The sequence below is a fragment of the Panthera onca genome, chromosome A1, assembly GCF_046562875.1.
Source record: "Panthera onca isolate mPanOnc1 chromosome A1, mPanOnc1 haplotype 2, whole genome shotgun sequence".
NCBI classification, from domain to species: domain Eukaryota; kingdom Metazoa; phylum Chordata; class Mammalia; order Carnivora; family Felidae; genus Panthera; species Panthera onca.
Window position 1 is genome coordinate 160,716,543 of NC_138339.1, and position 14,612 is coordinate 160,731,154.

General features: G+C 49.6%; 1 long non-coding RNA gene across 1 annotated transcript; it reads left to right on the forward strand.

Moving 5' to 3' along the window:
* The first annotated feature begins 591 nt into the window (after positions 1-591).
* On the forward strand, positions 592-3,487 carry LOC132681834 (uncharacterized). The gene is made up of 2 exons (XR_009611277.3): positions 592-970; positions 3,158-3,487. It is a non-coding gene; the product is annotated as an uncharacterized LOC132681834 (long non-coding RNA).
* The last annotated feature ends 11,125 nt before the right edge of the window (positions 3,488-14,612 follow it).

The window sequence follows — 14,612 nt, forward strand, 5'->3', positions numbered from 1 at the left end:
GGAACTGGTGTGTTCATTCACTCAGTCAAGCACAATTGCATTGTTTTTAGTCGTTGGCTGTTGGGACTGACCTGATATGAACATCCACGTGCAGATGTCATTTCTCTGGGGTAAGTGCCCAGAAGTGCATTCAAGTCATACGGTGGCTGCATATTTAGGTGGCTTTTTCGTGTGTGTGTGTGTGTGTGTGTGTGCGTGTCCCAAGTGGCTGTGCTGGCAGTATGCCTTTTCTTCCTAACCTTTCAGAGTCTACTGATGTTTCATGTGGAACACAAGGGTTCCAGCTGTACTAGTGGGAGTCCGCCACCTTCTGCCACGGATTTTTCTAGGCAGATGAGCGTTAGTTCCCCAGGACTGCCGTAACAATGTGCACAAAGTGGCGACTTCAAACAACAGAGACCTGTATCTAATGGTTCATTCAGAGTCCAAGATCAAGGTGTCCACAGACACGTGCTCTCTCTGAAAGCTGTGGGGACATCCTTCTTTGCCTCTTCCCAGCTTCAGGTGGTTACGGGTGACCCTTGGTGTCCCTCGGCGACCCTCAGCTGGCAGCTGCCTCACCTCCATCACCTCCGTTGTCACATCATCCTTCTTGCATGTTTGAGTCATCAGATGGCCCCGTTCTTCTAAGGACACCAGTCACAGCGGGTTAGGAGCCCAGGCCACCCCATTGTGACCTCGTCTCAGACTCACAAACTGAATCACAATGACCCCATTCCACATAAGGTCACATCTGAGTCACTAGGGGTTAGGACTCTAATGGATCTTTTTTTTTTGCGGGGGAAATGCCATGTTCCTGTGGAAGAAAACGACACCCAAGCGCCAGCCAGTGGCAGAGCTGGGGTCTGAGTATGATTGGGCCACTCTGGTTACTATATCCCCATAACTGCCTGGGCTCACCCAGCTCAGCCAGCTAGTAAAAGTATGTTAGTCCTTAAGAAAAAGGAGGTCGTAGCAGCTGTACCAATGGGTCAGTACCACAGGTCATTTTTTCTTGCTTTTCGTTGCGTTTTCTACCTCTCCTTTTGCTGTTTGTTTTCTACTTGTCTTCTACCTGGAAGGTCTGTCATGAATGATTTCAGATTTTTGACAATTATGGATATTTCCATCGTGATCTGTGTACAGATACATTTTGGTGAATGTTCCATTTCACATATATTTTATTTAAGTGTCCTAAAACTCCCTGAGAGGAGGTGAGCAGATACTAACTTCATTGTCAGATGAGGAAATTAAGCATTAAACAGACTAAGAGCCTTTCCCTGGTTGAATATTTATTAAGAGAGAGAACAGAGATTTAAACCCTAACTTGCTTCATTAAAGTCCTTCTTAACTATTTACAGCAACCACCCCCAGGAGTCGTATAGGATGGCTGAGAATCAGGGGCCATTTCATTTTTACTTTGCATTCTTTTTTTTTTTTTTAAGTTTAAATATTTATTCCTAGAGAGACAGAGACAACGTGAATGAGGGAGGGGCAGAGAGAGAAGGAGAGAGAGAATCCCAAGCAGGCTCTGCTCTGTCAGCACAGAGCCCGCTGCCAGGTTGGAACTCAAACAACTGTGAGATCCTGACCTGAGCTGAAACCAAGACTCAGACACTTAACTGACTGAGCCCCCCAGGGGCCCCTTTACTTTGCATTCTTATGCACTATTTGATTGAAAGAAAAAAAAAAAACCAAGTATGTATGGGTTTTGCAATTTTGTAGAGAACAATGAAATTGGGGCAGGGGTTAGGCAATCGCACTTCTGGGAATTTACCTCAAGGACTTAGTCCCACAGACTCAGAAAGAAACTCGCAAGGGGATATTCGTCAAGGGTGGGGATCCAGAAGCAACGTGACCGGCGTGTGAAGGGCCTGGTACACCACACTCAGACCCCAGCACCCCTTCCTGTGATGCCACCTGTAAGGCTTCCTGGGAACGGACGTATTTGAGGGCAGAGTCGGGAAATATCTGGAAAGATCTTTCCACTACACTAAGTAACACTGGTTTATTTCTGGATAATGGAATCTCATGTATTGTTTATTTTTGCTTTGTCGTGTTTGAGGGGTCCCTGGGGGGCTCAGTCAGTTGGGCATTTGACTCTTGCCTTCGGCCAAGGTCATGATCCCAGGGTCATTAGTTCAAGTCCCGTGTCCCCCTCTGCACTGACTATGAGGAGCCTGTTTGGAACGTTCCCACCCTCTCTCTCTCTCTGCCCCTCCCCTGCTCTCTCTCTCAGAATAAATAAATAAACATTAAAAAAAAAAAAAAAAAAAAGAAAGAAAGTGCCCCTGAAATGCAGCTGGCCCTTGTCTTCTCCGGTGGGGTGTTGGCATAGGCTAAGGCTGAGCATTTTTAATTTATGCAGCTGAAAGGAAACATGTTTATTATTATTATTTTTAAAAATTTTTTTAGTGTTTATTTATTTTTGAGACAGAGACAGAGCATGAACAGGGGAGGGTCAGAGAGAGAGGGAGACACAGAATCCAAAGCAGGCTCCAGGCTCTGAGCTGTCAGCACAGAGCCCGATGCAGTGGTCAAACCCACAGACTGTGAGATCATGACCTGAGCCGAAGTCGGACACTTAACCGACTGAGCCACCCAGGCGCCCCTGAAATCTCCATTTTTAGGTCATCAAAGCTCATGTGCTGGTTTCATATGGTTCAACATCTATTTTCTTCAAAAAAAAAAAAATTGTTTTAGAGAGGAAGAATGTGCCCTTGTGAGTGGGGGAGGGGCAGAGAGAAAGTGGAAGAGAGAATCCCAAGTTGGCTCCACACACAGAACAGAGCCGGTCACGGGGCTCAAACCCTTGAACCGTGAGATCATGACCTGAGCTGAAGATGGAGCCTTAACTGACTGAGCCGCTCTCCCCCTGCGTCTCCTCAACCATTATTTTTAATGGTTCCACCTTCATCAAAGAGTAGTTGTTAAGACCTGTCATGTAAGAACGGGACCGAATCCCACCATTTGAACACACTTCACGAGCCACACACCCTCCCCTTCTCCCTGCCCCCCAAAGCCAGTAAATACTTGAATGATGCCAGAAAACTCGATTTCAATTAAAAGTACATACGATGAATTTTCAGCTTTCCCTTTGGTCCTTTCCATAAACTTCCACCCCGCTTTTCCCGGTTCAAATTAAGTTTAACTTTAGATTTGCTTTTTCTCTTTTCAGAAGTAATGTGCATTCATTGTAGGAGATGTGCCAAGTGGACAAAAGCACGGGGGTCCAGAAGGGTCAGCACCCCCCGCACCGTGTTCATTGCCCTCGTCTGAAAACCTCGGATCAGCCCCGTTCATACTTCCTGAAAACTACCTTGGCCTTGTAAAGAGTCCCTCATGGCTTTGCTAGATTATCGAGACCCGTGCTAATACTTACTCAGGTGGCTTGAAGTATGAATTAGTTCCTTAATCATCAAGCCTGGGTCTGCTGTAGAAGCGTGTGTCCGGTGGTACAGTAAAAATAACCGGCTCCTCTAAGGAATAAAAAGTGACTTGAAACGCAGACCCGAGCACCTTGGCTGGCTCTCAGATACTGTTCTGGATGATTAACGCCTGGGACGAGGTGGCCTGGCTCTGCTCTCCAGCCACAGAACAGTCACCAGGGCCCATGGCATCCAGGGAAACCGAGAATGGAATCAGGTGGGGGGGCGGGGGGAGAGAAGGAGCTGAGCTAATTTCTGAATGTATTTCAGGGCCACACTGTGGACAAGTTAGTGCCCGTAAATGATGAGACGCTCACGCCGGAGCTTGAGTGGCGAGGTGCCTTTCTTCAAAGCTGGCCGATCCTGGGTGCCGTGGGGGCTCCCCCTGGCTCTGGTGGGTTATTGCAGTGGGGACAGTGCTGTCTTCAGATTCGCGTCTGCTCTGGTTGCAGACGAAAGCTACAGGAAGCATCTGGGAAATGAAAATACATTTATTCCCCTTGGGTAGTCTTAGAAAAAATGTCTTATCTCAGTCCGTTGAGGCCGCTCAGAGTCCCACACACGGGGTGGCTTACAAATTAGGCAGCTCTGCAGGCCGGAGGCAGATCAGGGTGCGGGCTGGTCTAGTGTCTGCTGAGGTGTCCTCACTGCGCCCTCTTGGGGTGGGAGCGGCAGGGGCTCTCTTGGGGTCTCCTCCCAGGGGTACTAACCCCCTTCAGGAGGGCTCTACCTCATGACCCAATCTCCTCCCAGATGCCCCCCTCCTAATCCATCATCCCCTTGGGTGCTAGGGTTTCACCGCATGCATTGGAGGGACACAGACAGACCCAGCAAGTACGCATCTTTCTCCTTAAAGATGACGCCTGCATTGTGCAACGAAGCGTGGGAATCTTGCCCGTGTCCTGCCAGGAATGCTGGACTGTGGGCCCCCTGGAGGGCCTGGGGGTCTTGTTGAGCACAACCCAGGGTGCTTTGGGCAATGCCCACGGGAGTGGGAGCTCAGCTCTGGGCTCCACTGAGGCCCTGAAGAAGGATCCTTCTGGTCACATCGCAGGCAAGAGCTCTGCCTGGAGATAGGTAACATACAGCAGATTCAGAGAGAAGCTTCGTCTGAGAAAGCAGCTTCACCCCCGCAGGGAAGGAGACTGGCTGGCCCCAGGATGGGAAGTTGCCTTGGCAGACATTTCCACAGCGGCCACCCCTCCCATCTCCCCCTAAGAATTCAATGTCTCCCCACAGCAGCCCTGTCTGCCCCCCTCACCCTATGGTTGGCACACGGACCCTGCTCTCTCACTGCTCAGGGGCAGTGAGAGAGCTCACGTGTGCGTGACTAAACTTGCCCTCTTTTCTCCTGTCTGTTGTTAAGTGTCTGGGCCCCCGCCACTGGGTCTGCACCAGTAGAGGGAAAGCGTTTCCCCCAACGATATGAATCAAGAAGGGCAATCCTGGGGTTGGCAACACCCCCTCCATGCTGCCCCCTGAAGACAGCTGTCTGCTGCCCCATGTCTGCCCATGTGTGGGTCGTGATGGTCTCTTCCCCGGAAGGTCCAAACCTCACAGGGATGCAATTCGAGAAATTTACCAGAACCATGAAACCCTTGGATTAGACCAAGTGGTGGCTTACGGGCACCAGTCGCAGCTCTGGCTTAACGTCCTGAGATGAGGGTCACCTTCTTTTTCAGCAGGCATTATGCTCATTGTTTATTTAGTTTTTTTTTTTTTCAGATCTTCAGAAATTCTAGTCTTTAAGAAGGTCTGTTTTTACAAGTCTACTCTTGGCAGGATTTAGGTTTGATTCCAGAGGGGCCAATGTTCCATTCCAAGGAAAGGTAGAGAATATTGTACGTAACGGAGTTTCAGTGCACAGATAAAGACTTACGGGACACTTATCGACTGTATGGTGCGTAGGGGTGCCTGGGTGGCTCAGGTCATGATCTCGTGGTTTGTGAGTTCGAGCCCCGCGTCGGGCTCTGTGCTGACAGCTCTGAGCCTGGAGCCTGCTTTGGATTCTGTGTCTCCCTCTCTCTCTTCCCCTCCCCTGCTTGCACTCTGTCTCTTTCTCTCTCTCTCTCTCTCTCTCAAAAAAAAAAAAAAATGAAAAAATAAAATTAAATTAAAATAAAAAGCAAACCCACATGATGAGGAGAGAGCCCTGGGGAGGCCAAGGCATACATGGTCAGGAAAGCTACAGATTGTCAAGAGAGAAGCCAGAAACAGGGTCAAAGGCCACAAATGTATTGAGTGGCCGAAGTGACTGTGAGGTGGGTGTCCGGTGATGTGGGTGAGAGCAGTTTCGGGGCACGTGGAGGGCAGGCTTTCTGGAGGAAGTGGAACAGCTAGTGACCACGAGTCTTGTGGAGAATGAAGGAGTTTTAGCCACACAAGGGAGGAAGCCCCTTGCTCAGAAGCTTGCCCATCATGGCTCAAAATTCCAGCTGAGACTCAGTGAGGAAGAAGAAAACGAGAAACGTACAAGAGGAGAAGGGGGTAGTTCACAAGGTGGGCATAGCCATTAAAGGCCAGGAAAAGTAGTTATTTTTTAATGTTTTTATTTATTTTGAGAGAGAGAGAGGGAGGGAGAGAGCATGAGTGGGGAAGGGGCAGAGTGGGGGGAGAGAATCTCAAGCAGGCTGTCAGCACAGAGCCCAACGTGGGGCTCAATCTCAAGAACGAGGAGATCATGACCTGAGCCCAAACCAAGAGTTGGACGTTCAACCGTCTGAGCCACCCCGGCGCCCCAGGAAAAGTAGCTCTTTCGCAGAGAATTAGAACAAAAAGCCGTCCCCTGGGAGACCAAAGAGGTAATCGCGGACGGGATAGCACCGTGTGGAAAAGACTTTCACGTACAGTGTCTTAGAAACATTCAGCATCCACTCAATCGGTTACTGAAAAATCAAAAGCAATGAACTTGGAGTTCCTTGTTCTCTGGGCACAGGGAAGGTCACTGTTTCACAAGAGGAAGTTGAGCTGTTAAAAGCAAAAGCTAAGCCTGCATGTCAGACAAGGGGAAGGATGAAGAGAAAATTGCACAGGTTTGGGGGGAGCTCAAAGGTCAAAGAGCAAGGGCAACACAAAACCCAGCAAAGACCCAAACCCACAACTTTCCAGAAGCCCCCTTAGCAGACGGAGTAGTTAAGTCTCTTGCGTGCATTTCCAAACATGGAGGCGAAGCTTGACCTCGGAAGCCTGAGGCCCGGGTGGGAGGGAGGACCTTTCTCTTAAGGTGTGTGCCATGTGAGTGTGAGTTTCCCCGCCGGGACGCTGCTGTCCGGGTGGCCAGGCTAGGCCTCCTGGAGGAGCTTTGCTGGGGACCCCGTGCAAAAGAGGCAGGAATGCAGACAGAAGGGCTCAGATGTCCTGTGAGCTCCAGGCCCCTCAGTCCTCGTTACTCTGCACACAAGCTGGAACCGTGCGGCCCAGGGAACACCCTTCTGAGCAAACACCGCCCCGTTTTTGCACAGGGGCAGAGGATTCCTGCGGTGGTCCGCGAGCCTCCGGGCCTGGTGGGTGGAGGCCAAGGAGGCTGGGGAGATTAGCCCCAGGGCTCCCAGGAGTAGGGGTCCCAAGCCTGAGCTGCTCAGACTCACCTGGAGGCCTGGGCCCCACCCAGAGTTCCTGACCATGGGTGGGGCTGGGGCTGGAGAACTTGGGAACTTCAAGAACCACAGGCCTGGCCTGAAGAAAACCATCCCTGAGAGCGGGTTCTCAGGACTGAATAGGGAACAGCCAGATGCTAAGGACCCATGTCTTAGCAGAGAGCAGGAGAGGCTGCCCAGCTTAGGAGGACCCCAGAGAAACCGTGGGCCCAGGGAGGAAAGGGGCATCTCCGCCAGGGCCAGAGACAGAGGGGAGGGGAGAGGCTGGGACCTGACTGGGACTTCACTGCCTGAGGCCCCCCATGGCAGTGCTGGCCTCTCCCCCTCCTCTCTCTGTCCTCGAAACCCTTCAGAGTTCTCCCCACAGACGCACATCCTCCAGGATGAGGTCCCAGACTTGAGGTCAGTCAGGAGGTGAGGCACAGACAAGCTGGTCTGTTACACAGAGGAAAGGAAGGGGTCACATCTCTGCTCTCGACTTGTAGCCAAATGGCGCAATGCTGCTGGCAAGGGACAGGACGGCCGGGCACGGGTTCTCCTGGGAACAGCAGCACCAGCCATGCCTGGCAGAGCCCGGCTGGCCTTGACCTCGGACCTCCGGGACTGTGAAGAGATAACTGTGTGTTGTTTAAGCCATCCAGAATGTGGCACTGGGCACAGCCGTCCGGGCAGACGAATACACCAGGGAACAATGTGTCAACGTGCTTGTCCCCAAGGAAGTTGCAGTCTGTTCTGGGGACAGAAATGTAAAGACCCTTGTTCATCACAAGACAGACACGGGTGTCTGAGAGATGCTTAAACCAGGGTCAGGACAGAACAGATGACCCACACTCTGGGGATCTGCCTATGGAATCACCCAGATTTGGATGAAGCTGAGCTAGGGATAGACAGAATGGACGCACTGGGAGATAGCACCAAGGAGGATGCTGTGGGGCTGACCCCAGACCAGTTCCGGCATTCGTGGGCAGGACCTAACTTCAGGTTTCCCCTAGAGTGTGTGACTCAGGGGTGGTGACAGCAGATGATGCAAAGGCTGGGTGGGCCATCGGGAAGATGGACTGATGGTACAGGGGACAGGATCTAAGGGGACCTGGGTGGCTCAGTCGTTAAGCGTCCAACTTCGGTTCGGGTCGTGATCTCAGGATTCGTGGGTTCAAGCCTCGCGTCAGGCTCTGTGCTGACAGTTCAGAGCCTGGAGCCTGCTTCGGATTCTGTGTCTCCCTCTCTCTCTGCCCCTCCCCCCCCAAATAAATAAAACATTTTTAAAAATTAAAAAATATATGTATTAGAAATCTACCATTTTTGGAATTTTGTATTGGCTTCTTTTCCATTTCTACAAAATTCTTTAAATTTGTTTTGAAGTTTTTGGATAGTTTTTATGATAAACAGAAAACGAGCTGATGGAAGAAGGCATTGGTGTCAAATTAGATGAGATTCTATGTTGAAATCTAGGAAGAAGCAGGTTTGTGAGCTACAATAGCAGCCTGTATTGCTAGTTAGATCATTGCCGCTTTGGGTATTTTGTTTCACTTTCTTTAAGCTGGGAAGGCAGTTTTCAAATGTTCTCAGTCAGGTTCCCACCTCACCCCCTAACTTGTGTGCAGACGTTTATGCCGAACAAATAGTCTTTCTATGACCGTGGTTTGCCCAGCAGCCCTAGAAGGGTCCCGAGGCATTGTTTCCCCAATCCCAAATCCGGGAATCCAGCCCTGGGGTCATCCACTGACTCCAAGGAAGGGAAGAGCAGAGACTCGGGGTGGCGGGTTCTGAAACTGAAACGGAAGACCGACTCCATAAACACCCACAGTTTCCTGCCCAAGCTGGGGTGGGTTGCTGTCCCCGAGGGCCTGATTCATCATGCTGAGTGCTGTTGGTGCCGGCTGAGAAGCTGTTGGTCGAAGTGGGGGGCTCCCCCCAGGGAGGGAATAGGGATCTGACGTCTCCCATGCACCCCTGTGTACAGGATCACATGCCTCCGGGGGGGGGGGGCGGGAGGTACCATGCACATTTGGAGGTGAGAAAAGAGTGCAGGACCACTTGGAACATTTGCCCTGATTTGCTTGGTTAAAACGTAGCCAACAGGGTTCCCAATTCAATTCTCTTGTCATCTCTCCACACTCAGCTGACACCAGGCCTTCGGCAGTAAATTGAAGGGATCACGACGGATATTGAAATGGCCAGAAACAGTGCAGGAAAGATTGGAACGTTTGGTACCTACAAATAAAAGTACACGTACGTTTGGGGCGCTGGGGTGGGGTGGGGGGCTCAATTGGCTGAGCGTCTGACTTCGGATCAGGTCATGATCTCACGATTAGTGAGTTCCAGCCCCGCTTGGTCTCTGTGCTGGCAGCTCGGAGCTCAGAGCCTGGAACCTGCTTCAGATTCTGTCTCTCTCTCTCTCTCTCTCTCTCTCTCTCTCTCTCTCTGTCCCTCCCCCACTCACTTGCACATGCTCTCCGTCATTCTCTCAGAATAAATAAATAAACATTAAAAAAACTACCATCAACAACATTGACATGGTTGAGTTTTATGTATGTATATATATAAACTTTTATATTTTATATTTCATAGAAATTCATTTACAGGTATTCGCTTTACATGTTTTGTGTTTATGTGTTGGAAATTCATTTACATATGATACACATATGACTTCCAATCTTTTATTTTGAAGAATGGCAAATCTATAGTAGCACCATGATTTAAAAAAAGTGTTCACGGGTTTTTAATGGGAAATTAAGAAAAGGAAACCCACCAACGACCAGTAGATTTTTATTTATTTATTTATTTTTAAATATTTATTTCTTTTGGGGAGAGTGCAGTGGGGAAGGAGCAGAGAGTGGGGGACAGAGGATCCGAAGCCGGCTGTGCGCCGACAGCCCGTCAGTGAGGGCCCAATGCGGGGCTGGAATTCATGTACTGCGAGATCATGAACTGAGCCGAAGTCAGACACTCAACCGACCGAGCCACCCAGGTGCCCCCTGACCATGGATTAAAAAAAAAAGGTTATTTATTTATTTTGAGAGAGAGAGAGAGAGAGAAAGTATTTGCATGCCATGAGTGCACACGAGCCGGGGGGACAGGCAGAGAGAGAGAGGAAGAGAGAATCCCAACGAGGGGCTTAATGTCATGAATTGTGAGATCATGACCTGAGCCCAAATCAAGAGTCAGACGCTTAACCGACTGAGACACGCGGGCTCTCTGACCAGCAGAGTTTTAAATAACGATTTTGACCTTACTGATGATCAAAGAAGCACGAATGGAAATGAGACCTACTTCTACCTACCATGCTGGTAAAGATTAAGCTTTGTCACTGGATATTGGGAGGGTGTTGGACAGACAGGGGAAATATTCAGCACACACGCTGCTATTCTGTGCAGAATCCCGTGCTGACATCACTACTCTCAGTGCATCTGCCCACCGAACCCCAGGGAGATTATCAGTTAGCTTTGGCAACAATCAGAGTAAAGACTACATTTCCCAGCCTTCCTTGCAGCTAGGTATGGCCACGTGACTAACTCATGGCCAATGGGATATAAGCAAAAGTATCATGTGTCACCTGTTTGACACTCTGCCTGTCCTTCCTTACTCCTGCTGCTTGGAATGTGGCTGTGATGGCTGGAGCTCCAACCGGGACTTGGAGGGTGAGAGTCGACTCTGAGCTGGCTGAGCTGTGAGCTGGAAGGAGTCCTGAGGATTTTGCAGAACAGACTGCCAGGCCAGCCCCAGATGGTCTACCTCAGAACTTTTTTGTGAAAGAAATAAATGTCTGTCTCTTTTAAACTCCAGTTATTTGGGGCTTTCTGTCCCTGTCAGTGAGAACTTCATCCTGACTGACGCAATTTACATATGCTTCACCTGGCAATTCCGGCTGCAGCAGATTAGTTTACAGAAATGACTGGACAAGTGGGCAAAACTGTCTCATACCTTAGGATGCGATGGCTCAACCCACTGTGTCCACGATAATGAGGGGTAGCATCTTCAGCGGCCGCTGGTACATGTAGAGAACACTTTACATATAAATCACTTTTGTTCTGAAGGGGAACCTGGGTCCTGTGGATGTGAACCACGGAGAAAGAAATGAATATTTTATGGCTGTGAACGTTGGGGTCCTTGCGTAGATGGCATGGTGCAGGGCAGGACCGCCGAGTTAGACACAGCCTCTGCCACAAGCCTCTTGATTTCGGCTCAGGTCATGATCTCACAGTTCGTGGGGTCGAGCCCTGCGTCTGGGCTCTGTGCTGGCAGTGCAGAGCCTGCTTGGGATACACTGTCTCTCTCTCTCTCTCTCTCTCTCTCCCTCTCTCTCTGCCCCTCCCCCGATTTCTCTCTCTCTCAAATAAACTTAAAAAAAGGAAAAAGAAAATAACCAGGAGTGATGTTCACCTCTGAGAAATTTAACGATGAATTTTAAAGTGCATTGGTATTATTCTACAGCAGTGGTTCCGAACTGAAGGCCATTCTGCCCCCCAGGGGACAGCGGGCGTGGTCTGAACAGATATCTTGGTTGTCACCATGGAGAGGGTGTTAGTCCTCCCATCTGGTGGTTAGAGGCGGGGCACTGCTACCCATCACAGGACACCCCCCCCCCCCCCCGTGCGTGCATGTGGCCGTGCTGAGGTCAAGGATCCCTGCTCTAGACAGAGACGACTGTCGCCTGAGAGCTGATGGAGACGTGGCAGCACCCCATTTTTCCGGATGCTTGTCCACGGCTCCTCTCTCTCCCCCTCCCATGCGCTCCTCCTGTCCCTCCTCCCCCCACTGTATCCCACGTGCAATCCACAGCAAATCCGGTAGATTCCACCTTCAAAACACACTCAGAGTGTAAACACTTTGAACATTCCTCAGTTATCATGCTAATCCCAACCACCACTGTCTCTCCCAGATGCCTCTGCCTCCACCAGGGCCACAGCCACCTCAACACAGCAGGGAAGTGACCTTGTTTCTCCTCTGCTCAGAATCCTCTGTCACCCTTTTACCTGGTACAGCGTCTAAGCCTTAGCCCTAATGATGCCCTCTAGGCCCTGGTATCCTTCTCTGCCACGCCCACCCCAAATCACAGCCCTGACGTCTAGCTCACCTCCTCTCTCTTCTTCTGGCTGCTCTAACCTCTTGTGGTCCATCAAGCCCGCCAGGTGGGTTTCTGCCCCAGGGCCTTTGTACTCCCTGCTGTCTACCTGAATCCTTCCTTCTTTCTACAGATGAATGCACCTTCAACTCTTTACCTCCTAATGCTTACAGAAACTCCATCTTGAAGACATCCTGTTTAAAATGGAACTCCCTGCGTTTACCATCAGGCCTTGTTCTCTAGGTACCTTCCCCGTTTATTTTTTCTCCGTCTAATATTTAATCACTGTCTAAGACGGTATATATTTTGCTTGTTTATTTTGTTGGTTGCCTAGGTCGGGGCTTAGAGCTCAGTGCTACAATTCCTACCCACTGAGAGAATAAATGATAGGTAGGTTCTGTTGTTTTGTTTTGCTTTTTTTTTTTTAAATTTTCAGTTTATTCATTGAGAGAGAGAGAGAGAGAGAGAGAGAGAGGCAGACAGGGAGGGGCAGAGAGAGACGGAATCCCAAGCAGGCTCCGCACCGTCAGCACGGAGCCTGATGTGGGGCTTGAACTCACGAACTGCGAGACCATAACCTGAGTCGAAATCAAGAGTCGGATGCTTACCCGACTGAGCCACTCAAGCGCCCCATGTTTTGCTTTGCTTTTTAAAAAGGAAGAAAGTACTTTAAAAGATAAAATTGTGGCACGGCAAGTTACCTAGAAACACTCCCAAGTTACTTTGCAAAATCCAACGAAAGCAGCCATATTTTCTCATTTCTTTTATTTTCACTGTAGACAGTCCCAGAATTGCTAAGTTTACATCTCTTTTAAAAGGAAACTGCAAAAAAAAAAAAAAAAAAAAAAAAAAAAAAAAAAAAGAGGTTAGAGTGGGAGAGAGCCAAAGCATAAGAGTCTCTTAAAAACTGACAACAAACTGAGGGTTGATGGGGGCTGGGAGGGAGGGGAGGGTGGGTGATGGGTATTGAGGAGGGCACCTTTTGGGATGAGCACTGGGTGTTGTATGGAAACCAATTTGACAATAAATTTCATATATTGAAAAAAAAATAAAAGGAAACTGCATATTTTTCTTGGCCTGGGGAACGTTTCATCTAGCAATTGGAAAAAGGATTAGCCTGTTAGGCCAGTGGTTTAAATCCAGGCAGAGTAAACATCATTCTTGGCAGGTGAGTAGCTCCTTAAACAGACTCTTAACCCAACGTCTCCCTCCTTCTTCAATATGGCCTCCTGTGACCGTGACTAGGGTGACTGATGGTCTTCTGGCATTTTTTTAGGAGTGGTTGAAATTTGACATGGAGACATTCTCTCATTTGAATGTAGTTTTTCAAAGTGCTGGAGAATTAAAAATTTTTAACACACTCGCTGAGTGGATTCTACACGCCAGGCACTGGCTGGGTGCTGGGATGGTCCGTCCCCTGCGAACCTGCTCTGAGAGCAGCTGTCTTCTGCAGCGGAGACAACATTCAGTTAATGAAATGTATCCAAATACACAATAATTGAGCACGGACCGTGTCTCGGTTCTAGGCACTTGGGACACACACAGAACAAAACTCAAGGACCCTCATGGGCTCACAGCACCCTGTTTAGTGAGTGAGAGGGTAAGATGAGACAAGCAAGGGTGGCTGGGGAGGATACTAAGTTAGTTTAAAACCTGCTCCCTGTCTCTACGGAATTTGACAATTACTATAGGAGGTAAGAATGAAAATACAATGGTCTGCTTAGGAAGTGCAGAGGCTTGGAAGGGCTGGGAGGGGGGTGGATGATGTGGTTTCAAGTGTTGGGGGTTGGAGCCAACAACCTACAGAGTTCTCCAGACGTCTTCAGTGCAAAAAGGTGGTCTTATTAAAGCATGGGGACAGGAGCTGTGGGCAGAACAGGGTGCACTGGGGTTGTGACAGGTGACTGATTACAGACCTTCAGGTTGGGAGGGGGTTGGGGACAGCGTAAGTCTCTAAGGTATTTTGGAAGGCAGGTTTCCAGGCTCCTGAGGGGGCTCACAATTGGTAAGGTTGCTTTTTTTCTTGTAAATCATTAAGACGGTTGCAAACTGACGGAGACTCCGGTCCTGCACAACTGTGATCTCTGTCAGGTAACTATTTGTTTCTTTTTAGCAAAGCACTGACCTTCAGACACTTGGGCGTTCCCGGAGGAATGTTAGACCCTGCCTGCCTCATTGTTAGCGGGCTGCAGGTTATAAGGAAATTTAATTTTATTTTCTTTCTTTTGCCTTTGTTCTCATCAGTGGACATGCAGAGAAAGGACTGTGACAGGAGTCACCGAGGGGGGCCTGGAGGAGGGGACCTGCTCACACGGATGAGGGGCTGGGGGGGCTGACAGGTGAGGCAAACCCAGCAAGTGAGGGTGGGGGGCAGCACACCTGGGCATGGTGCGTTCTCAGGACACAGCTTCTCATCTCCCCAGGATGGTGAACTCGTCCGTCCTTTCCTGACTCGAAGCTTTCTTGAGTAACTATTGTGTGCCAGCTAGGCTTTGATGTGGAGCACAAAAGCAGGGGACAGGACCGGTGGGCAGAAAGAGCTGC